Source organism: Furipterus horrens, unplaced genomic scaffold, assembly GCF_987537825.1.
Source record: "Furipterus horrens unplaced genomic scaffold, mFurHor1.1.pri manual_scaffold_6, whole genome shotgun sequence".
Taxonomy (NCBI): domain Eukaryota; kingdom Metazoa; phylum Chordata; class Mammalia; order Chiroptera; family Furipteridae; genus Furipterus; species Furipterus horrens.
The window spans coordinates 160,060,700-160,086,412 of record NW_028327176.1 but is presented as its reverse complement, the minus strand read 5'-3'; the positions used below and the strand labels follow the sequence as shown (position 1 = coordinate 160,086,412).

The window sequence follows — 25,713 nt, the reverse complement described above, 5'->3', positions numbered from 1 at the left end:
AAAAGATTTTCACATATCAAAATAGCATAAACATGTGTTGAGTATATACTGTATAAGGTATTTTAATGTGAATTAGCTCATATGATGCTGCACTGTGGGGGAGTCATTACGATCTTCATTTTAAACATGAGGAGACTAGAGATCATAAAAATGAAATGGTTTGTCTAAAGCCACCCAGTTAGCTTGTGACAGAGACGTGAGCAGAACCTATTTTATTTGACCTCATTCATTACTCCTTCTATCACACCTCACCGAACATCTGTTGAAAAACTCAGTCTTTATTAGCTCTACTATATCCTTCAGCCTGCCAGATAATGAAGAAATAGTGCCAAATAAGACTCAATACTGTGATGGACACAGTAGGGGCACACAAAACTGTGTGACCTAATTGTACAGATGAAATGAATGAATATTTTTAAAAGTATAAAAATAAAAATCAACATATGATATATTCAAATATGTATTGTAAATGAAAAATGCTATAAAAATGTAGAAGGGGTTATTAAATTTGGGGGCAATTAAGAGAGACTTCACAGAAGCTGTAGAACACTTATTAGACCTTAATATTTGGAAGGAATTTATACAGGTAAGAAAGAAAATGAAAAGGCTTACCAGGCCAGAAAAATACCTTAAGCTAAACCATTAAATTAGGAGTGTAAAAGCAAGTTCCAAATAAAGGAAAAGAAAACATCTGATTCTAATAGTTTTATGTCATATAAAGTTGGAAAAATAAGTTGGACCAGAGTCAACTAGAACCCAAGTTGCAAAGAAAATGAATACTATTAAAAATGAGATTGCACTTCTTCCTGTGAGTATTAGGGAACCATAAAAATTTCTAAGTCACATAATAAAAGTGTATATGAGATGAATTGTCTGAAAAGAGAACTGGTATGAAGGATAACCATTAGAAGGCTATTAAAAAGGAAGTTTTGTAAGCAAATCCACTATAATAACAATGATAAGCTTATTGCAACATTTATATGTAAATGCAAAAGACCGATAATAGCTTCTTATTTAAAAAAGAAGGAAAATAAAAAGGAGAAGGACTTACACTAGTAGATGTAAAGATTCATTATACAGTTTGAGGACTTACACTTTCAGATATAAAATTCATAACTGAGTATTAGTTATTAAGATAGTGTGGTATTCTTCAAGGATAATCAAGTAGAAAAATGAAATAAAATAGAGACCCTGGAAACAGACAAACATGCCATGATTTGTAACAAAGGGTGAAACTACCAATATAATCACTGAACTATTGATAGTGGTCTTGGAAAATTCACAGAGAGAAACACCAGAAAACTAGATATTGATGGGAAGATTGTCTGTCATGGAAAAAACATGGAAAGTATATTTATGACAAAATTCTAAGATTATTAAATAAACAGCTTTAGTTATAATATCTTCCTTTGAATTTTGTATTTAAATATTTCCATACAGAAAAGTTGAAAGAACAATATATGTATAACTTTCACTTGACTTCAATTATATGTTAAAAGTTTGTTATTTAACCTTGCTCTCTAAATCGTCGTCGTCGGCAGCCGTCCGTCTCGAGAGACGATGGTGTAGCTTCTTAAGAGTCTATCTGCACCGCCGAGAATGGCTGTGCTCTCTAAATACATATACACATATACAATTTTCGTTCAGTCATTTGAAAGCAAGTTGCTGATAGCATGATACTTTACATCTAAATATTTTAGCATGTGTCTTTTAAGTACTACATTCTTCTATATATCCATATTACCATTATATTTCTGCAACATTCTTTTTGGCATGTTGCAATTCTGAGATAAAAGAAACCTTTTCTCTTTAGAAATTCCTTTAGGAGAATTATTGGTTTTTCTATGTCTGTAAAGATCTATTTTATCATTATTCTTGCAAGGCATTTTACCTTAGCTTTATGTTACCTTCTAACAGCATATCACAAATACCATCCTACTTTACTTCATTTTTGTTAAGAAGCTTGCTGATTGTGATGGTTAATTTTCTGTCAACTTGCCTGGGCCACAGTGTGCCAAGTCTTTGTTTAAACATTGTTCTGGGTGTGATGGTGAGGTTGTTTATGGATGATATTAACATTTGAATCAACAGACTGAATAAAGCAGATTGCCCTACCAAATGTGAATGGGCATCATCCAATCCACTGAAGGCCTAAATAGAATAAAAAGTTGATTAAGGGAGAATTTGCTCTCTCTGCCTATCTTAGAACTAGGACATTGGTCTTCCAGTGTCTTCAGACTCAGATTCTATCACCAGCTCTCTCATTTCTCAGGCCTTCAGACTTGGAACAGAATTACATTATTGGCTCTCCTGAGTCTCCAGCTTGCTGGCTGGCTGCAGATCTTGGAACTTCTTAACCTCCAGAATACCTTAAGCTAATTGTGAATAATAGATAAATGTATATCTTATTGGTTTTGTTTCTCTGGAGAACGCTGAATAATACACTGAGATATAATTGTCATTTTTTGTGGTTTACAGAGCCTTTTTTCTGGCATATTTTGAGGATTTAACATCTTTGGAGTTTCTAAATGTCACTATGGGTGCCTAGATACCTTTTTTTCTTCTTAGTATTTGTTAGGATACCTAAATTTGAGATTCATCAATTCTAGAAAAGTCTCAGTTATTATTTCTTTGAATATTACTTTCCACCCTTTTTCTGTTATTTCACTGGGAATTTAAATTCAACATATGAGATAAATAGTCTCATTTCGTTGACCAAGTCTCTCAACCTTTCTTTCATATTTTCCATCTCTTCTGTCACTCTGTACTGCATTGTGCATAATGTCTTCAGATCAATCTTTTTGTTCACTAGTTCTATCTGTGTCTAATCTACTTCATTAGGTATATACCAAGTATTGATTTCTAATTATATTTTTCATTTCTAGATAATCTGGCTCTTTTTCATATGCCTCATTGTAGTATAGTATCTTATTCTTTAGTCATACATAATTAAAATACTCTCATTTATTCTTTTAAAATATATTAAGCCCATGGTTTTAAAGTTCATATAATTCCAACATCTGAATTCTTTATAGTCTGATTCTCTCTCATGGTGGCATGTTTTATGACTTTGGGTTGTGAGCTTATGTTTTTTTTTTTTTTTTTTTTTTTTTTTTATCTTCATTGAAGTTATCTGAGATCTAAATTAAAGTGTTTTCCTCTACATGAGCATCTGGAGTCACTACCAAATTGGTTAGCTTTAAGTTCTCAACATGGACTTTTTCAGACTACACAGTTTCAAACACCTGAGGTTCTATATCTGGTATTACATGATGAGTAGAGCCTTTTCCCCCTTTTCTACCCAAGGCAAGGCCAAGACTCTATCCTTGCTGTCCTTTTTTGAAGGTTAGGGTTTCACCATGTGACCCTTTGGCTGAATATGTCACTCTTCAGCAGTTTAAGTCTTATTCTGGGGACCCAATCTGATTCCCTACCTTGAGTGGGTCCCAGGTTTCTCCTCTTGTCCCCAAAACATGACTCTTTAAAACAGACGTGTTAAGACATTAAGGAACTCACGGAAGCTGCTGAGTATAGCATTCACCTGCCTCTAGGTTTGTATTTATGTTTTTTCTGGATTTATGAAGTACTCTCATAGTTATTTGTCAATATAAACATTCATTTAAAAAGAGTTTTGAAAATACTTTATCCTACATTTTAGTGTGTTCTGTAGTATTAGGGATTTTTAAAAGACATTTTAAAAATGTCCTTTAAAGGGGATTAAGTCTTCCATAATGCCAGAAAAGAAATTTCTAGCTAAATTTCAATAATTTTTGTATCCAAGTAATATCAAGATATCCATTTTGTGAAGTCACAAAGAAACATTGTGTAATAATGTAACTGCATTGATCTTTAACAGAACTTACTTTAACCCACAGAGCTCCATTTTCCCTTCATAGCAAAAAACAAGTCTTATGATTCGAAGTAAAATAATTCACTTCCACATAAATTCACAGGATTTATTCCTCCATCTGGAGTAAGGCCTAAAATGAAGGTTTAATATTACATGCTGCCCTGACATCTAGTAAATTGAGAGTGCTTCAAATGGTGCCTCTCCCTTCTGTTCCCATAGATAAGGTACCTTAGGCAAATAACAATCTTTTTATCAAAGGGATCAGGCACAATTCTGTTTATTCCTAAGCAGTACTTTTCAGTTCCTTGCCAGCCTGTGTAATTATTCAAACAAGTCAATCACATCCTCTTGTGGGAATTAGGAGGTGGCACACCTTCCTGTGACTACTGTTTGCTCTCTATAACCCTTGGTTATTTACTCTGTTCCTGTGTACAATCCCCATGTGGCCTGTATGACCTATGGTATTTTCCCTGGGTTATGAATATATGTGGCTAATAAACTACTGTCAATTTTATCTGTTCAGTGTCAAGCATTGTGTATTTAGCCAACTTCATACCCCCAGGGCAGGAATCTCTCCCTCACTAACAGATGACCAGGAGCCAATAAAAACCATTGGTATCACAAACCACATGACATGCCCAACCATGAAAAAAGGACACTTGGTCAGCCTTAATGAACTGCTCTTGGTGAACTGGTTTTGTGACATGGTGAATGCTGCCTGAGACGGTACCACTAATGCTGGCTGGCGGGAGCTGTGTCCTGTATGGCATTGCATTGTCTTTGCTGTCCACTGACATCTCTTTCTACCCTAAAACCCTCTTGCCCTCAAGTCAGGAATGGCTGTTATTTTATATTCCCTGGTAACTCCTGGTGCTGTCAGGTTTAGCCTGTGTTTGGCGGGTGGTCTCTGAGGCTCCCACCTGTGAAGGCAGTGAAAGCACAGTGACGTAACCAGTCAGAGCTTCAGTCTTGCTTACCAAGTGCTAAGTTAGGTCACTGCATCTAGTCTGGCAACCAGCACTGGCTGCTTGGGAAAGCTATACAGACATTGTTTGTAATTGTGCACCTACAGAACAGGCCCAGAGACAGTCCTTTGTGAGGCTAATGCAAAGAAGAAGATGACCACCCCATAGAGAGTTAAGCATGACATCCCAGTTGTTGTTTTTCACACAAGGGTAGTGACCTTGCTGGTCTCCTGTGCCGCTGCTTCCTTTGCTGCTGTTGCTTGTGCTCTCCTGACCCCCAAGGGTATTGAAATGCACATCCATGATGGCTTGTGGCCCAAGGGCTGATAAAAACAAAAAGGGTAGGGGGAGGAAGGAGCATTGGGTACTCAACTACTCTCCTAATGTAAAACCCATTGCCAATGCACCTAAGCTTTTTTACTTAACCCTTACCACAAATGCCAGAGATAAAAGGTAGGGGAGATTATCTCTTTAATTCAAATGAGATGACAAATCAAGTCTTCTAGATACTAGGAACTTGCTCTAAATTAGGATTAATCCATGTTATGTGTGGTTTGAAGACATGGGATATGAATGATTTCATTACATTGCCTCCGTTCTAGAGTCATAGACACTAATAAATTTAAAAGAGATTAAAATAGCATAGAAATACCTAGGTATAAACTTAGGGGGACCCAGAAGTCATCTAAAACTTGCCTATCATGCCATCTACCATATGCATGAGTCACTTAAGCAAGAATATTTTCTTTCATTGAAATATTCTCCACAGTGTTGAAACAAACTCAAAACATTGCCCAAGCATTTATCTAATATGAAAACTTTAATTCAATTTTGAATCTTAAAAACAAAGATTATACGATTGAAATAATATGCACAATTTTGAATGGAAATTACTTTTTGTCTTTTATAATTCTCATTAACTATCATATAATATACATACACATTATGACTATTAATCTGTGAACACACCCATTCAGATGCTTTAAAATTCTCTCCCAGAATAACATGGAATCAAAGTCCTTTTGCTGGTGGTATAATTGTTATTTTCAGTTATGTCAGTTTTAACTTTTAACTAATCTGCAATGACAGCAATTAGCATTAAAAATAGTTAAGATATCAACTTTTGTTTAAAGGTTCAAGTATGTTTTTGGTTTAATTTTAGACTTTATTTATTGCTGCATTTTATCTTTAAAAATTTTTTTGTTAAAATATAAAAATAGCCCTGGCTGCTGTGGTTCAGTGGATTGAGCATTGGCCTGCGAGCCAAGTGTCACTGGTTCAATTCCCAGTCAGGGTACATTGCTAGGTTGCACATCAGGTCCCCAGTTGGGGGCGTGAGTGAGAGGCAACCACACAGTGGTTTCTCTCCCTCTCTTTCTCCTTTTTCCTCTCTCTAAAAATAAAATAAATAAACAAATAAATAAATTATTTAAAATATATATATAAATAAATTTGCATTTAATAGAATGCCATTTTCTGATAACAAAGGAGAGAAGGCCCCAAAGACTACATTAAAGGAAACCCAATATTAGAATCCCTGGAAGAAATCGTTGACTACACTGTATTTATCATACCTTTTTTTTTTTTTTGGTATATTTTATTGATTATGCTATAATAGTTGTCCCAACTTTCCCCCTTTGCCTCCCTCCACTCATTATCCCCTTCCCTCAAGCAATTCTCCCCTTAGTTAATGTCCACGGGTTGTGCATGTATGTTCTTTGGCTTCTCCATTTCCTATGCTATTCTTCGTACCTACCAATTATGCTTAATCATCCCTGCCCCTTGTTACCCATTCTCCCCCTTCCCCATCCCTGCTGATAACCCTCCAAATGATCTCTATACCTATGATTCTGTTCCTGTTCTAGTTGTTTGCTTAGTTTGTTTTGGTTTGGTTTGGTTTGGTTTTTTAGATTCAGTTGTTGATAGTTGTGAATTTATTGTCTTTTTAATGTTCATAGCTTTGATCTTCTTTTTCTTAAATAAGTCCCTTTAATATTTCATGTGATAATGTCTTGGTGATGATCAGCTCCTTTAATTTCACCTTGTCTGGGAAGCACTTTTTCTGTCCTTTCATTCTAAATGATAGCTTTGCTGAACAGAGCAGTCTAGGTTGTAGGTCCTTGCTTTTCATCACTTTGAATACTTCTTGCTGGCCCCTTCTTGCCTGCAACATTTCTTTTGAGAAATCAGCTGATAGCCTTATTGGAACTCCTTAGTAGAAAACTCTGCTTTTCTCTTGCTGCTTTTAAGATTCTCTCTTTATCTTTAACCTCTGGCACTTTAATTATCATGTGTCTTGGTGCGGTCCTCTTTGGGCCTACCTCGTTTGGGACTCTGTGCTTCCTGGACTTGTATGTCTTTTACCTTCACCAAATTAGGGAAGTTTTCTTTCATTATTTTTTCAAATAAGTTTTTAATTTCTTCCTCTTCTCCTTCTGGCATTCATATGATTCGAATGTTGGCACTTTTGGAGACGTCCCTGAGTCTTCCTATTCTCTCCTGTTTTTTAAAAATTCTTGTTTTTTCTCTCTGTGCTGGTTAAATATTTATTTCTTCCTTATGTTCCAAATCGTTGATTTGAATCCCAGCTTCCTTCTCTTCACTGTTGGTTCCCTGTGGATTTTTTTTATTTCACTTAGTGTAACCTTCATTCCTTCTGTTATGGTTTTACCATACTCAGTGAGTTCTGTGAGCATTCTGATCATCAGTGTTTTAAATTCTGCATCTGATAAGTTGGCTATCTCTGTTTCTGGGCTTTTGTTCTGTTCTTTCATTTGTGCCATATTTCTTTGTCTTCTCAATTTGGCAGCCTCTTTGTGTTTTGTTTCTGTGTATTAGGTACAGCTCTTTTACTCCCTGTCTTAGTAGTGTGGCCTAAGTAAAAAAGGCACTTGTAAATTGTGTGGGGCAGAGCCTTAGGTAATTGCCAGGGCTGGACAACCTGCTTCACTGCTTTGTGTCTCTGTATGTGGAGAGGGCTCAGAGAAAGGACAATGCCTCCTGGAGGTTTTCCCAGCACTCACCCTGTTTCCAATCACTTTACCCATTTCCCATAGCTGCTACTTTAGTGGCAAAACCCAGAGTGGGTGGGTTTGCATATGTTCTAAGTCCGTGTGGGCCCTTCAAGTGGCAAAAATATGGTAGTTTCTTCTGCTGCCCCATGCAAGCCCTTTAAGTGGCCAAAATCTGCTGTTTCTTCTGTTGCCCCAATCCCTACTGGTTTTTACAGCCAGGAGTAACAGGAATTTACCTTCCAGGTGCTGAAACCCTGGACTCTGCAGTCTGGCCTGGGGCTGGGATTGCTCAGTCCCAAGATATTTCTCCTAGTTTTTATCCACCACATGTGAATATGGGGCTGTCCCTTCCACTGCTGCCACCTATCCATGCCACACTGCCTCTCTGCCCATCTCCATGACTCTGCCCCTCCTACCCATCTGGGTGACTGTGGCATCTCTAATTCCTTGGTCCATACTTCCATATAGCTCGATTTCCTGATGGTTCTGGGTGTTATTAGTTTTGAGATCTGGTTGTAATTCTTTCTGTGGTTGTGTGATGAAGTGAAATGTGTCTACCTGTGCCTCCACCTTGACTGGAAAAAATTTGTGGAACTTTAGTTCCTAGGATATATTTAAGATATAGTAAGAGGTCCACTTCTACTATCTTGTTTCCTCTAACCAGAGAGCTTTGTTGGTTGCCAAATTCACAAATTTATTGTCAGAGTCAAATCTTCAGTGAGACTTCCTCATTTCTATAGACAGTGGTTCCAGTCACTTTGTGGTGAAGTGGTTTCTTCTGTGTATCTATGGTTATAAGTCTTCTCTCCAGCTAATGTTCAGTTGGCTTTTCTGGATGATTTCTCTACAATTTAATCATAATTAGATTGGTCCAAGGAAGAGGTTAGTGTAGCTTCTACTTAATCAACCACCAACTTGGATCTCCCTATCATATCTTTTAATTATTTTTTATACAGTAAGACAAATAAACATGCATTTTACTGTAAAATTTTGAAATTTCCTCTTGAAAGTTATAATTATGATTTTGTGACCTTCTCCAAGCTACCCTAGCTATGTACCTCTTGGCCCAAATATCCTTTTAGCTCAGTAGTTGCTAAATGATCAGGCACTCAACTTTATCCATCTGCTCTAACAGTGACCTCTCTCAATGTTTTTTTTAAATAAGCTTTGGATATTTTCTTTTTATAGCTTTGCCAACATAATCATATTACACCTGACACCAGGCAGTGTAAATTAATTCCTCTTCCATCTTATGAGCCATGCTACAGAGATGAACTAGATTTTTCACCTTAACACTTAATTAAAATGTGGAAAGGAGAAAACAAAAAAGTGAGCTCTCTGGAAAAGTTTATCTCTATGCCAGTTTGGAGACTAACAGAGTGATTTTAAAGCAAATTAGCTCTTCCTATGATTTTTTTTTTTTTTTTTTTTAAGTCTTAATGGGCCAATTAGCTGTGGATGGCTGGTCTCCACTTTGCTCACCCGGCAAGGAGCATGGAATTTTGTAACCTTTTTAACCCGGGATTTTTTGGTTTTTGGTTTTTGGTTTTTGTTTTTGCCAGTGGCAGTAGGGCTCTTTCAGAGGATTGCTGTGAGAAAAGTATTTCACATACCCACGCACAGAAGATTGTGGTGTGGCAAGATTTATTCTGGTGGAAATAGAAGGCTGCCCATGAGTCCTATCTCCATCTGTTCCACCATGGAAAAACTCTCAACCATGTCTTCAGCAAGGCCAAAACAAAGGCCGGTGTCCAGAGTTTCTGGTTCATTGTTCCCACATTAGCCGTCTCAGTCTCTATCCAGGTAGCCTAATGCTACCCCCTGCTGCCTTGCTGTACCCAGGCTCCCACCTGGAGCCTGTGTTTGGAGTCCATGCAGCCACTGGCCCGTAGACCCACATGGTCACTCTGAAGAGAATGTGAGAACAGGGCAAGCATGGGTCACTGAGCTTCGAAGAGAATAGGGGCTTTTACAGAATAACCAATAAACCTCCAAAGCTTTTGCAGGCTTCTGATGGGTTTGTCTTCCAGTTGAAAGGCAATCAATCCATTATTTCCCCAGGCTAGACTGACAGGCATCTATGGTTACCATTTTAGTTCCTATTGCATATGTGCTTGCCTCCTCCCAGTGATCTTTGGGGTGACTGGTAGTTCCCTGGGAAGTATGTGAAGCTAGAACTTTCTGGTGGAACAAGCAGGCTTGTTCCCTGTTAATTATGCTCAACGATGTCTGATTCCCTAAGCCTTCTTCCTTTCCTAATAACTAGCTAACTACTTGTGGTAACAATATGATTTGATTTATGATGTTTTAGCCAATTAGTCACATTAAAGTGAGGGAGCGGTGAGTCTATACTCCCACTCCCTATCAATGATTAGCTTAGGAAACAGTGCATCCATTCAGTGGGTGCACATGCCCAGAGAGAACGTGGAGGCAGCTGGCTTCCATCCATTAGATTAAACCAAAATGAGCAGAGGGAAGAAAATAGTGAAGAAATTGTAAAAAATATTAATGGAGAGAGAGAGAAATAGAGGAAGAGTGAACAAGGATAGGTAAAATACCTATGACCCTATTCCAGAGGAACTAGAGCAGTAAGTACTTCCCAAACTTTTTTGCTCATAAGGCTCACCTGGGACATCTGTTAACAGTACAGACTGCTAGTGCCTTCCTTACCAAGAGACTTCTATTCAGTGTGTTTGACACCATATGTATTGCAAGTCCTCTAGAAGATTTTGCTGTCACACAAGTTTGACAGCAACTGAACTAGAGTAAAGGTTAGTTCAGATTCTCCTCCATCTTCCTCTAATAGTGTAATGAAGAAAAAAAACGTAAAACCATAAAATTTTTGCTTCAAAGTCTAACAGTGTGTATCACCTGAAACAATAAACTATTCACTGGTCATTTTAGTGAAGTATACCAATGCATACACACAGCTGTGGAGGTCTACTCTTCCAATTTCAGACCTTACTCAAAATTGGCTGTAGTACACTGAAAAGTAAATGAATCATAAAACTAACTTTGTCCAGACCTGCTCTATCAGGATACATACTCATGGCCTTGGCTATAACACTCATCCCCTGGACTCTTTCACCTTTAATTTGATAACCAATCCTGAAGTTCACCATTAAATCAGTTTAATATGCTGTTCACTAAATGTACTATATGGGTGACTTGTTTTGCCCCCCAAAAGACCATATCTCCTGAGAGCTAAGAACAAATAGATTCTAAGTGTAGACAGTGAGGGGGAGAAATGGGGGGATAGAATGGGACAACTGTAATAGAAAAACAATAAAATTAAATTAAATTTTAAAAAAGTGGAGACAGTGAACCGTAGATGTTCAATGAGGACTTTCTGAATAAACTTTGTATCGATCTGACTGTGCAACCCACATCATTTGAAGATCCTGTCTGTGTGGAAAAGAAGCTTATGTTATTGAACTTAAAAAAAAAAAAGCTGTTATTTTAAGTGAATACCCTAAGATGGAGTATGTCTGAACAAAGCAAGACCTTTCAAGTCATCCTGCCACTGTTACCCATGTCACATCATATTTTTCATTGTTATCCTTTGACATTTGATTAAGGATGCTGAAAAATGTTAGTTGAAAGAAATTCTTCCATAATTCATCATAATTAAAATAATTGAAAAAATAATAGAAAGCTGATTCTATTTGTAATACAGTAGTCCCTCTCTATATCGCAGTTTACTTATCACAGCCTCACTGTATCGCGGGATTTTAAAAAACAATATATTTAATTATTTATCACAGATTTTTCACCATATTGTGGGATTTTGCGGTACTGTATATGTATGTTGTTAAAGTCAGGTAGGTTTAAGAGTGTAGAATATGTTTAAGAACATACGTAGTGTTTATAAAAGTGTGGAAAAGGTTAATAAGGGAGTGGGAAAGGTTAATAAGGGACTGGGAACTGTTTATAAGTGTGTAGAAAGGGTTCATAAAGCCTTAAAATATATATAAATATACATATTTATTTTAATAAATATAAGGTTCTTACTTTGCAGATTTTCACCTATCCCAGCGGGGTCTAGAATGTAATACCCGCAATAAGTGAGGGAATACTGAACAATTGGTATAATTACAGACATTCTCAAAGATCCTCAGTAGCAGGTATAGGTGAGGAAGAAAGGAAGCATGGACACATTAAAAACAGCTGAAAGAATTGCTCACCAAGGCTTTTAACCCTGGAGTGAGCATGAGAAACCAGGACATCCTGAATGATATTGACTAAGCTCTCTCTGGGTATCTCAAAGATATTGTAAAAAAATTAATTAAGAAAAAGGCATGATTAAAAAGCCATGCAATTCAACTAATAGTTGGGGGCCATCATTGATAGCTGTGCATCTTCTGAAAAAAATCAGAAGCAATTTTTGAAATGCAATCAACGTAAAACAGTTACTGGTAATAGGACAAATACTGAAGATGAATATACAACGACATTGATGTAAGGATTGCAACATTGCAAGACCACTTTAGAGCACACTTGAGAGCACAATTTCACTACAGCAATACGCACAGCCTCCAGTGAAATGCAGACTCCCAGATCAATTTCTTTGCACCCTTCACCATCTTCCTTCATCAATCTTCTCTTGTTCCTCTCTCCAGCCCCACCCCACCACCTGCAATAGACCTTCCAATGCACTCTATCTCTTCATCCTAGCCAAACTAGCTCTTGGAAAATACATAGGTGGGCAAAAGTAGGATAATCAATAATAATTAAATAATAATATAATAATCAATAATAATTAAATAATACTACAAAAATAAACTTTTTCATTCTCATAACTGTTAACCTACTTTTGCCCACCCTTGTATTTACTTAATTCATTCACAGGAGTATGTTCTATATGTGTTCCCCAACAAGGAAAACTCCAGACAAAGTCTGGCAGCAAAGAAGCAAATCATTACTGGTGGGTGGCATTTCCACAAAGTAATGGAAAGAAGTGTTATTTGGAAAAGATGAGAAATTTTCCTGAGTTATCAGCATTTTATCTTCTGCCTATTTTTAAGGGGTGTTGGAGTCAAGCAGACATTCCAAGCACCACCAAGTACATAACACTGAGCAGATTTCCTAACCTCTTTGAGCCTCAGTTTCCCTAATCCCTGTCATGGAATGTTCTCTTAATATCTAAAGTATCCCTTTATTTTTCCACTTACAATGTAGGCAGTGGAACCTATATTTTTTTATAGTTTTCTTTCTAGTAATTAAGTAACTTTTAGCTGTCTCTTTTGTCAGTTCCCTTACTGTACACACCAATCTACGTGAATCAAACTCATCTAAATTTCCCAATCATTCATCAAAAATAGCCAGGAACTAAAGAGGAAAATAGTGATCCAAGCATATCCTAATTCATTCATAAAGATTTAAAAGCCAATCTGATTAACTTTAAAGACTTAAGGACTAGGTATATTCATTACAATAACCTCAAAACTTAGCTAGATGGGTAAAAATTACTACAAAATATTACTTGCTTTACAAAGCATGAGCTCAAAGAAAAATTTAATCAGCATGTATATGATAGTTCTTGTTTCCTTTGAATGAAGAGTGTTTTAGTTCAAGTTATTCTGTGTTACCAGGCAACTGTCCCTAGGTCTTTCAGTCTCAAATGAGTTGACTCAAATTCCAAGTTCACACTCTTCCTTACAATACTTGCATTTGGGGATCTGCAGGGCACTGAAAATAATCATACATCTCAGGGTCCAGAGAGCGGACCATTTTGATATTTTTAAGAAGCTTCTGTTATGGGTGCGGAAATAATAAAAAATGGTACAAATGTTTATGGTTTTTTTAAATTTTTGTTTTTGTTTTTACCTATTTTTACTCAATAAATCCTCAATAGAGCTCAGAGAGAGAGCAGAGATACTATCTCCTGTTAACTTGAATAGCCTCTGTCTTTTGAAGTTTTATAAGCCAAGATTACAATTCAAAAGTTGTTGGAAAATTGTAAATCAGAAGGCTTTCTGTAGTCTAAAATGCCATATTTCTTTGATGCATTTTTAATTTAAGATAAGCTAGTCCAGTCATACCAAAATATTTTCACATTTTTGTAAACATTAGTTCTACTGAGGCCACATAGAGTGGTCATTTTACTGTTGTGTTTATGCATGAGTTAAACTCTTTTGAACCTAAAAATCTTCTTTCTTTTAATCCTATCTATAACTTGCCTCCAGATTTATCTGGAAAACACATGCTGAGCCATTCTCATCTCTATTTCTCAAATACATAGTAGTAATTACAACTATAAATAGAATTTGTAATCTTTTAAAACTGCAATTGTAAAATACTATCTGCACTTTGGCATAATCTCTGATTTATTTTAGTGGTAACTTCCATTTTTTAAATTAAGAGTAGTGATGGAAACATATGATTCAGCTCCTCATTCTATCACCATCTATACAACTGGGAGAAAGTGACTAACTTTTCATAACACATTTTTAATGACCTGTGAGGTTCAGTATCTGGGTGAAGATTAATGTGTGTTTTCTGAATTTAAAAATATATAGAAATATTTTTATTTATTTTTATTTTATTTTTAATTGAATATATTGGGGTGACACTGGTTAATAAAATTATATAGGTTTCAGGTGTATGATTCTGTAATACATCATCTGTATATTGTATTGTGTGTTCACTACCGCAAGGCAAGTCTCCTTCCATCACCATTTATCACCACTTTACTATACTGTGTGACAGCGTGGATGGACCTGGAGAACATTACGCTAAGTGAAATAAGCCAGTCAGAGAAAAACAAGTACCATATCGTTCCACTTATAAGTGGAATCTAATGAACAAAATAAACCAACAAATAAAAGAGAAACAAAATCGTAAATACAGAGAACAGACTGACAGCTGTCAGAAGGGAGGGAGGGTGGGGAGCAGAGTGAAAAAAGTGAAAGGGTGAAAAAAAATACTCATAGAAATATTTTAATGGGGTTTTAAAAAGAGTTAAATATAATGTTTTATACAACTCAAATGTCTATCTGATCTTGGCCACAGCATACCTAATCCAGTCTCTTCTTCCTGTTTTACAATTTAATGGAATTAATGCAAAGTCAAACTAATCAATGTCATAAAAGACAGTCAAGAGAAAAACAAAACAATGACAATCCATAAATAACTTGAAAATATCTGAGAATTTTGGAGCTAGGAAAACTTTAGCATTAGCATATTTATAAATACAAACAAAGCAATCGTGGTTTTAAAGCTAAGGAAAAGGAGACCAGGTTGTTGGTTCAATAGAGATCTGGTTAATTTCTGAATCAAATTTAAATTTTATGTCACTGGATATTTGGGTTAGTACTTATCCCACAGTAATGGTGGTTTCTAATATTTTTAAGGACAAAAATCACTTTTGAAAAGATCACTGTGTGGACATGGTGAATATAATTTGTAAAGGGAAAAGACCCAGTCTCTAGGGATGAAATGGAGGATGGTAGACCTTCTGCCAGGCAGTCACATGCTTGGGGAATGGTTTCTGATTGTAAAGTCTAAGAGAAAAACATGTCCATAGCTTGACCTAGAACTTCCTTGCTTAGAAGTCAATCTGGGTTCTAAATTCTTATGAAATAAAAGCAGTCACCCCTTTGATTGGCAAAGCTCTTACTTAGGAGTAGATTGTTGACCTGGTGGAGGCTTGGTTAAGTAAGAACTGCACTTTGTAATGATGAGATTCAGACAACAACAGTTACCATTGAAATTTAAAAGTTGCATTCATTGGAATCTGAATTTTGTAACTGCCAGTATATAACAATCATTAACAGATACTAATTTATTTATGTTCAGGGAGAGGGGTTTTAGCCTAGATTCCAGAGAGGCAGGACAAGATTGAAACCACCTTGCCTGTGGAAGGTGGGGAGAGACGTGAAACAAGATGATAGACCAGATGCTAAGGAGAGAGCCAGTAGGGCACCCCTTATTTGTTTGACTATGACAGAATCACATGGCAGAGAGAACAATTCTTGAAGAAAAAAAAAAAAAAACAACACAAAATATCAACCCTGAATGTTCTAAATTGTTTTCAGCAAGACTGGGATGGAAATGTCTCATTTAATCAGCAAGTACAATAAAGATGTAACATTTAAAAACAAATTATAACACATTTTCATCCTTCATTGGTACATTGACTGATGACATATTATTCTTTTATAGTTGCCATTTCCAATTTTTAATTGCCTTGGTTTAATTGGTTTAATCCAAAAAATGTCAATTTGGTAATTATCCCTATGCTGTTGGAATTAGCTTCATTTATCAAGCAAACCAAAATTGACTTCAGAAAGGGAAGACAATTACAATATAATACCAGGGTAAATACTATAATATTGAGGTATTAAAAAACAATGTTGTAAATGACTGAAACTCAGTTTACTTTACAGGAATAAACAAAATGATCTTTTTAAAAAATTCTAAACAAGAATATTCCAAATAAATAGTTAGATATAAATTAATTAATCCCGAATCACTTTCATTCATTTATAAATTTATTAATTCACTTGGAAAATATCTATTTGGTGAAAATTATGTGCTTAACAAAAACAGTTATATAATTGCTTTTATGGAATCTAATGGGTGAGAAAAATAACAAGCACAAATCCATGTATAAATACAAACTGTGATAAGTCTTAGATGAGAAATTATAAAGTGTTATGTGAATGTATCGGAATGACTCATTAACAGTAGGAGCTGAGATATGAAGGAAGAAAAGACATTAGCTAGTGTGGGGATGGAAAAAGAGAATTTAATACAGAGGACAAGACCACAGGACATTTCAGGAACTAAAGGAGACCAGTGTGACCTGAGCACAGAGAAGAAGGTAGAAAATGGCACAAGATAAAGCAGATCAATTAGCAGGGGCCACATCACTGAAATGTGTTAAGGAGTTGGTTTACCCTAGTAGCAACCAGGAAGACATTGAAGGTGTTTAAACTACGGTGTTATGATCAAAACTGAATTTCATAAAGATCACTTTGGCAGCAACAAATGGGATAGATTTGGAAAATAAGAAGAGTAGATTCAAGAGAAGAGTTTGGAGGCAATTGCAGTATTCCAAGTGAGAGAGAATAATAAATTAGAAAGTAGAGTTTATGCCTTCAATTTAACACTCCATAAAGTCTAGAGTTATTTGTGTTCTGCAAGTGACCAATTTTCTCAAAATTATATGTGTCAGAGCTAAAAGAGAAGCAAAGTGATATAACAGAAGGTACGGGTTCTATAGCAGGAAATACAACTGGCTTAGTGCACTGGTCTGAACTTTTGGCTGCACCGCTTACTAGCTAGGAGACCTTAGGCAAGGCATTAAGCTCTCTGAGCCCCATCTTCCAAATCTTTTGAGGGCACATAATAACACCTCCCACAGTTGAGAAGATTAAATATGACAATGTATATTATATTCTCAGCATGTAGAAGGCCAATTAGTATTGAACAGCCTTAGGAGAGATCAGCTGTTCCCATCTACTCATGTTAGAGATCTTCATCTTCCTTTTGAAACCTGTTCTTCCTCCTGGGTTTTCCTTCTCAGCGTATAGCACTATAATCCACCCAGCTGCACAAGTCATAAGCCCAGCAGGTATTCTTTTCCCTCCCACCTCAACATCATCAAGTTGTATAAACTTTATTCACTAAATAGCTCTTCAATGAATGGACCAACTTCTCTGCTCACCCTCTTTTACTACCCTAAAGTCACGAGCCGCTCTATATTAGACTACTCTCTTCACTGATTATCCTGTCTCTTGTCCATTTTTCAAATTGCCAAGCAAATCTCACTAGTTTTTGTTCACTCCCCTTATGCCAGAAAAGGTCACCCAGTTTCCTTAGCCTGACAACAGCCTACTTGAGCTACATTCTGCTTACTTCCCAGGCCCACCTCCTTCATTCCTCTCTGATACAGCAACTAAAAGAAACTGCTACCTATTCACCTCCAGGTTCAGGCCAATGGATGGATGCAGCTCCTCCTGGCTGGAGTGTTCTCCTTCAAAAGCTTCTCTTCACCAGGCCAACAACTACTCAAAACTGAGGCTTCAGTTCAGACAGCACTTTTTCTAGGAGGCATTTTACCTCTATCTGACTATATCCCAGTATACAGGGAGGCCTATAACATGAACTTCATTATTTGAATAAACTGAACAGTCAAATTAGGCCTGGGGAGTCCAACTGGAGTTCTGATGGTCATGCGGATTGGGGTGGTAGCGTGAGGAGAAGACCCAGGTCTCCTGCCACATGCTGCAGTATCTCCTTCTCTCCGTCATGCTGACACACCTGCCTCATAAATCTCAACTGCATCGTTTTCTTCATTAAGCCTTAGAAAGATGCTCTTCATGTGGTCTCAACATGTTATACATATATACTGTGGGTTTTTACTTTGGCACCCAAAACAGACCCCTGTCACCTCCTTGCCAAAGCCCTCTTTGACTCCTTTAAGAGGAGGCTCAAGCCTCCTGCGGGACCAAGTGCTCCTGCAGCATTTTCCAGACCAGTGTCCCTCCCCGTGATACTGTGAACTCTTCTGAAACTAGGACCCTGCTGGGTCCATTTGACCCAAGCCTGTTCTTGGGGTGAAATAGTATTTAATATTTGTTAAACTTAATGGCACTTAGAGATTAATAGTATCCAAATAAGGGCAACTAAATTAATATTAAAATGCAAGAATAAAAAGACAGTTTATAATGATGATGACTTTGCCAGGGAGAGACATGGAATTTGACAAATGGCATGGACAACCCTAAGAAAAAGAATCAGGAAGGTGATAGAGAAGATGGTGCCACCGCTGGAACAGGCTGCCTCTCCTGGTGAGCACCTGCGTTCCCTCCGGGGCCTGCCTGCCTCTTTTTAGTCATGGCAGAGAACTGGAGTTGGAAAGGAAGAAGCTCTCACTTTCAGACAGCTGGACAATTAAGTAGAGAAGCTCTTTGCCTGCCTTAGGACTACAGGCAGCACTGAAAAAGCTGTTTTCAAAGGTGTAGGTTCTTGAAATGGCAGAATCAGAGCCAACCAATTGTAATGAAAATGGAACTGGGCTAGGGGCAGAAATCCAAGTATAAGTCCAGCTCTTACCTTGTGGCCTTGGGCAAATCTCTGAGCCACTCTTTCCTCCTCTGTAAAGGAAGAGGATTGAAAGAGGTGTTCTCTAACAGTCTTTTCTCATTCGGGAATTATGCAATTTATGGGCTTGGCATTTGTATTTGCTGAAAGCTGAGATACAACCAAGGGTGAGAAGACTGTCAGTCTGGTTAATGCCTGCAAATGCAGACAACAAAACTCATCCTTTTCACTCCTGTAAACTTGGTCGAGATTAGCTGTAACACACACCCATAATGATTTTCCCTCATCCACTAATGGTAAGCACGGTCATAAGCTTTATCAATAAAATTTACCATGAGACTGTAAAGCACTGGTTTGCAAACATCAAAATCAGCCTGGTAACTATTTGGAAACACAAGTTTCATGGCCTGCCAAATTAGAATCTTCAAGGAGAAGCCCTGGGAATATATATACTTTACAAAGTTCCCACAAGATTTTGATAATCAACTACTATACTCGGGGTATCATTTTTAAAGAAAAGTTAGTGTTTCTCAAGGGGTAGACTGTAGATCACTTTCACATGAATTATCTAAGATGCTCATTAAAAATATCTGGGGATATGACCAAGAATCTGCATTTTTAACAATTCTTTCAGTGATTTAATAAAACACTAACTTCATCCATAGAATAGCTTATGTATGCCGATAAATAAGACCATTATGTGGACAAAACATCAAATCGATGAAAAGAGAAAAAATTATGATGGTAGCATAGGCTTATTTCATTATTATTATTATTTAGGTTGTATTGTTTCATCATTTTAATCTCCATAACAAGCCTGTTAACAAAGTAACAAAGATGTCTGGTAACATAGGCATTTTTACCCTCATTTTACTGGCCAGTTGAAGCATTGGAGAGTTCAGGTAGCTTACCCAAAACCACAAAATTCACAAAGCGATGCACTGGAACAGAAAACTAATGACACATAGCTAAGAAACAGCTTACATTGCTACAGAATGGGTAGTCGAGAGTTCAGTACACCTCCCACTGAAACAATTTTCTGAGACTTTATCTAATAAAGAATGTTAGAACTCTTTCTCAGTTTCTGTTGGTTGGTTTTATTAGCTACTACACAAATATTAATGTCATAATAATAACCATATATTAAACAAGATAAAATAACTATTAACTACTAAGCAACAATGTTTCAGGGACTTCCTGAAATCATAAAATCATCTAAGGTAGTCACCATTTCTAGTCAACAACCTTCAAGCACAAATATTTATTATAATTGAAAGGCCCAGACCTGTCCAAGGTCTTAAACATCTAGTGAGAAATCCACCTAACTTCAGACCTTAGTTACTTAACTCTGCTTCCCTAATCTGTCTTTATATCACAGGCTCTAGACGTTACACTCTTCAACTCAATATGCTGACTCTTTGCTTTAGAACTAGAATAGGACTACATGTATTTCAAAGATTAAAATATAAGATGCTATTATTACAGATATATGTTTAGGATGAACTCCCCCATCCCACTGGTTCTTCTTAATTCATTTAATAAAATATCTACGTGTGGAAATATATGCTTGTCTTGATCTCTTATTGAATTGAATAGGAAGGGTTTTCCATATTCCCCATTACTGAGCTGATCATTTTGGGGCTTAGCACAATAATAAACATTTAAAAAATATGATGAAACTGAATGTACCTTAGTAATTATGCAACTGAGATTTTGTTTTATTTTTTTTAAAGTGACTAAAATGGTCATGGAAAATACAAAGTTCCCCAAAGCCATATAACTTTTATCAGGATACAGATTCTTTCCTTTCCTGTGTTCACGCACTATGCCTTTCCTCTTCCTTCCCTTTGATGTTACAGACTTTCTAAAATATGTGGATACTCAGATATTTTCAAAAGGGAAATAAGTAATGAAAATGACAATAAGAAAAGAAACTGCCAAAAAAATAAATCAAACTTTCACTTGCTGTAGATAAATTTGGGGAAATTTTCTGATTAAGGTTTTGTTTTCTTTTGCTTTTTGAGGAGTGATCTTTGCGTTTTGTTTTGTTTTTTCATTCAAATTTTGCATGCCAACTCCAATTGTATAGTTCTGTCCTGTCAAGTGTTTTACTGAAGGAGCCATTTCTTCCACAAAATCAATATTTAGTTTTCCAGTATAGAAGAAAAGGATACTTACGAATTGTTGATTAAAATATGTTATGTCTAAGACAGGTTTAAGAAGAAATTCTGATAAATTTTCCTTCCTGCAAATTAAAAAGTATTTTATGAAGAATCAGAAAAAGTAAAAATCTAGTTAGATTATCAAAATTTAATAATTTTTTAAATTGAGTTAGAAGTGGTAAACACCATGATTTGGCTGACTTTCTTGGGACAAGCAAAACCTCCACTACTATACTAAAATTTTCTATTAAAAGTTCAAAAGGGCTTCATTTCAAGCAACAGCTGTTAGTACCTAGGATTACCAGCTACAAAATGCAGTGGATAATTACTTCATTAATGCTTTTAGGGGTAATGTCAAGTTGAGGAAGTCACCCCCTAAAAGTGACTGACCATTATTGTAAACATATGTAGGCATAGAAAAATGACTCTAAGAAAATACTGGGCTCGATATATATTTTGTTATTTTGAAAACAAAATTTTGTGATTCTATAACTATAATAAAAAGAAAATAGTTGACTACACCCTTGGGAATTTGTACAAATATATCACACTTTTGGAATGTGACTGTAGAGAATTTTTGCATTTTTTTGCATCTCCCTTAAGTGCCCTGAAGCAGTTTGCCAACATTCCCAGCACCCCCACCCACTGTGTGGAAGGTATTCAACCATCTTGCTCCTAAAAACCAAGATAAACTACAGATGTAATTCCTGTTCATAAAATGGACCTGTGTCTCAGGACTTAGCACCTGACACAGAGGATAAAAAATACTAGGAGTCTGAACCATCAATATTCACATCAGCCACTCAAGGAAACAGGGTACGTTGCAAATAATTCCCTCCACCACACTCCCGCTGCCCTAGTTCAGCCTGCCATTCATTCTTCCTGGACTGCTGCAACAATGTTCTAAAACGATTTTCTTGTACTCATTTTTGCTTCCTCTAAATCCATTCTTGACACAGATTGCAGGTGGAATATTTCAAAGTAAATATTCATGATCATTCTATGATTAATCCTTCACAGCAACCCCATCTCCTACAGGATTAATTCCAGGCCTCTTCACAGGGTGCATGATGAACTCCAGGAGTTGCTCTCCAACCCCATCTACCTCTCCTTCATTTTTAACCTCGCTCAACCTGCACTAATCCTAAAGCTCTGCAGGTACCGCCAGTCAATGGCACCTGTGTGTCTTATTTATTGCCCCTGCAGCTAAAATCCTTTGCCTTCATCCCCTTCCTTATCCCCTGGCTAACATCTATTCATCCATTCAGGGTTAACTTGGGCATCCCTTTTCCTAGAAGCCTTTTCTGCCCCCATGGGCTAAGTAAGTTCTCTCCTCTGGGCTTCAAAACACTCTGATACATATCTATTGTTGAACTTATCACATATATTATAAATTTCCGATTATTGACTACCTTCTCACCCCCACTTCACAAGTTTTTTAAAGCCTTTTGAGAGTACTAACTGTGACTCATTCATCTTGCACAATGTCTTGCACATGGTGGGAGGAATGCAATAAATATCCGTTTAAGTGTCAAGGTGCTGCTTTTCAGACTCAGAGCTGCCTGAGTGCACACTCTATCACCTTGAGTGAATTTAAAACGAAAAGCAGATATTCTTTAACCTTGTCCTTACTCAGCTTCCCATGAGGTTTTCGCCGTTTCTCTCACTCTATGTCTAGGACTGTTTCCCTTCTATTGAGCCCTACATAAGGAACTGAGAAGAGGAAGAGAAAATTAAGTGAAAAAAATCGTACGGGAAGTAGTAGTAAAAATAAAAATGTATAAACTTTAAAGTTTATGTAATATAATGCAAATACGTACACCTAAAAAACAAGATTAAGATTGTGGTCCTGGTTTGTTCATAGTTGCATACAACTCTCAGCAAAGGTCTAGTAGAAACAACAAAGAGGACTTCAGTCTAAAGTCAGTTAGATAAAGCTAAAGATTGTTACTTATGTCTTTAAAATGCATGTTTAAAAACCCCTATAATTCTTATACCTAGCCCATGATTAAATTTGTGTTTTGATTTTGTGAATTTCCACTTAACTCTGCTCATAGCAATAGAACCAAAAACCAAAAATAAAAGAGAATAACATAGTTATTTTCCCTCTCCACTTCTTTGTGCTTATATTACATCCAAATTTACTAACACAATGGACTTTGAAAATAATAATCTATACATATTTTTGATTATTCACACACATCAAAATTCAGATTTATGGGAGATATGCTAAACTCAAATACACAAAAGGATAAAAGACGGAGTCTCTACTCATCTTTTAAGTTATCAGATACCAAAATTTTTACTAACAAAAGAGAAGCAATTCATGAAATGGTTCAAGAAGAGTGGCATGTCCCTAACAACAAAAAGTTACTTTAGGCACACATCTCCTATTTGTGAATATTTATTTTTATAAATTATAAGTATTACTACACTAATAGACTAACATAATTTATGTTACATTACAATTATCATATATATTAAGTATATTAACAGAAACTTAAATTAAAATAAATATAACTAGGTGTTCTATTATACTACGCTCTTCCTGAACATAACTATAGAATGTAGAACTTGCAAGACATTGCTACTACAGAGGTCTAGTTCCTCTTCATTATCTTGGAACTACAATTAAATCTTGAGAAAATCTAGTGATATATATGACAGCTATGAGATATTCAAGCCAGTGGTCTCACCAAAGGGTGGTGCATGACTTGAAGGAGAGCAAATCAAGATGTGGGTGGATCAGCAGAAATCCAATGTATCAAACACATGTACATTCAGAGCTGTGGATTAACACAGATCTGGAAAATCTTCTAGTTCAATTATTTTCAAACTGTTTTTCTCTAGCTTAGGATTTTTTTTAACATCTCTTTAGCAGATGGCCAATACATAAGATGGATGCAAGCAGAACTGCTCTGGCTAATACAACTTCAGGGCATGAAGCTCTTCCTATTCTCTCTTCATTCTTGCTCTCCTCCTTGTCCTGGGGTGTACTTTGAAAACCACATGACCAGATTGTCATTTTGGAAATAAGACTTCCAGGATGGAGCTGGAAAAAGAGCAGTTATTCCAAGACAATATAACAAAGTAGCTAAAATTATTAATTCTGGATGATTGTCCATCTTCCCTTTTGATGTCCCTGCCTTGAGTTTATGGACTGGCTTCCTTGTATATCCCGATCTGATCTCAGTTATAAATGTAAATAATTAAACTATGATCTGATGGGATTTAATATAATTTTTGTTTCTAGGTTTTGGTAAAATAATGAATATTTATTTTCCCTGGTTGAAATATATATTTTCCAACTTGAAAGTTTTAATGACTTAAGCATACAACCATGTCAATATGCAACTAATTTGCACAAAGTAGAAGGATCTAGTACCTCAAACACAAGAGAGTTAAGGGGGTCCCCAAAACCTCAGAAATCAAGATAAATAATATTTTAATGTATGATTATTTACACATCAAAATTAATGCAAAAAATCCATGAACAATATATCAAATTTTTAAATAAAAATTTGACCCTGCACTTGTACAACTTAGCTTCTTGTACCTCAGTATAGCATGGAAGCTAGTCCAGCAACTTCTCTCAAGGAATGAAAAGCAAATATAAAAATTATGTCAGGTTAGTTGTGTTACATACATGTCTGCTTCTATAATACCTAGGATTACAGAAAGAGGAAAAAATGTACTTTAGAGAACAAAGCCCAGTCAAGGTGGGTTGTGCGACATCGACCATTACATCTCAGTAGAACTGAGGATGAGGTTGTTAGGAGATAAATAAGCAACTAGAAAACTATAACCCATGAGATAATACTTCCTCTATGTTTGCACTGAGCAATTTTACAATTTCAATGAGCTACTAAATCTAGTTAGAGCTGTTCCAATATCAATCTTTTTGTGTTTATAGGCAAATCATAGTTCTAAAATGTATAAGAACCTAAAAGTTCAAAATATCAGGTGACTATCATCTGATTCCTAAAAGCAAATTAAACCACTTCAAGTACAAGACCTAGTTTTAAAATGCTGTTCTTATGATGCATTTAACCTTTCGAGCATTACAATGGTAAAAGCAACCATCAAAAGATGAATCATTGTGACATTAGAGAACATGTACATTCATGAGGAAGTTTTCTGTCCAAAGAACCCAAATGAACTAGCTTAGGAAATCAGATGACTTCATGCCTGCCTAACACAGAGTGTGCACTCAACAGATGATAAATAAATGAATTAATGAATGAGGGAAAGTTGAAAAACACTAGGAACGGGTAGAAAAGGATAATATTATAAAGAGCTTTGAAACAGAGATTTTATGCTGTGAGTTATTGAGCAGAGGTTTGACAAGAAAAAAGTATCTCTTTAAAAGAAAGAATGGGTGAATTGCTAGTGACCAAATAGTAAATTCAGCTATAAGTCTCCAGAAATAATTTTGGCCTTGGGCAATGAAGGCTTGACAAAGGGCAAAAACAGTAAAATTGGAGTAAGGAAGGTGTGACAGAAACTGCTGGTTGACTCCTAATGGCTTCTTCTGCCCTTCTCTAAAAATATAAAGTGCAGCTGGATCCATAGCTAAGGACCATATTACCAACCTTCCTGGGAAGCTAGATATGACCACACAACTGGGTTTTGTCATTTAAACATGAGCAGATGTGATGCATTTCATTTCTAGG

General features: G+C 36.3%; 1 protein-coding gene across 2 annotated transcripts in view; it reads right to left on the bottom strand.

The window, feature by feature from the left end:
• Window positions 1-25,713, bottom strand: part of PKIB (cAMP-dependent protein kinase inhibitor beta) — an 83,005-nt gene that overhangs the window by 20,625 nt on the left and 36,667 nt on the right. Inside the window, exon 2 of one of the 2 annotated variants that reach the window (XM_090280631.1) lies at window positions 21,057-21,123. The exons of the other annotated variant lie outside the window; for it this stretch is intronic. The gene's annotated coding sequence lies outside the window, so the exon portion shown is untranslated. The remainder of the gene's footprint in view (window positions 1-21,056; window positions 21,124-25,713) is intronic. 2 annotated transcript variants of the gene reach the window in all.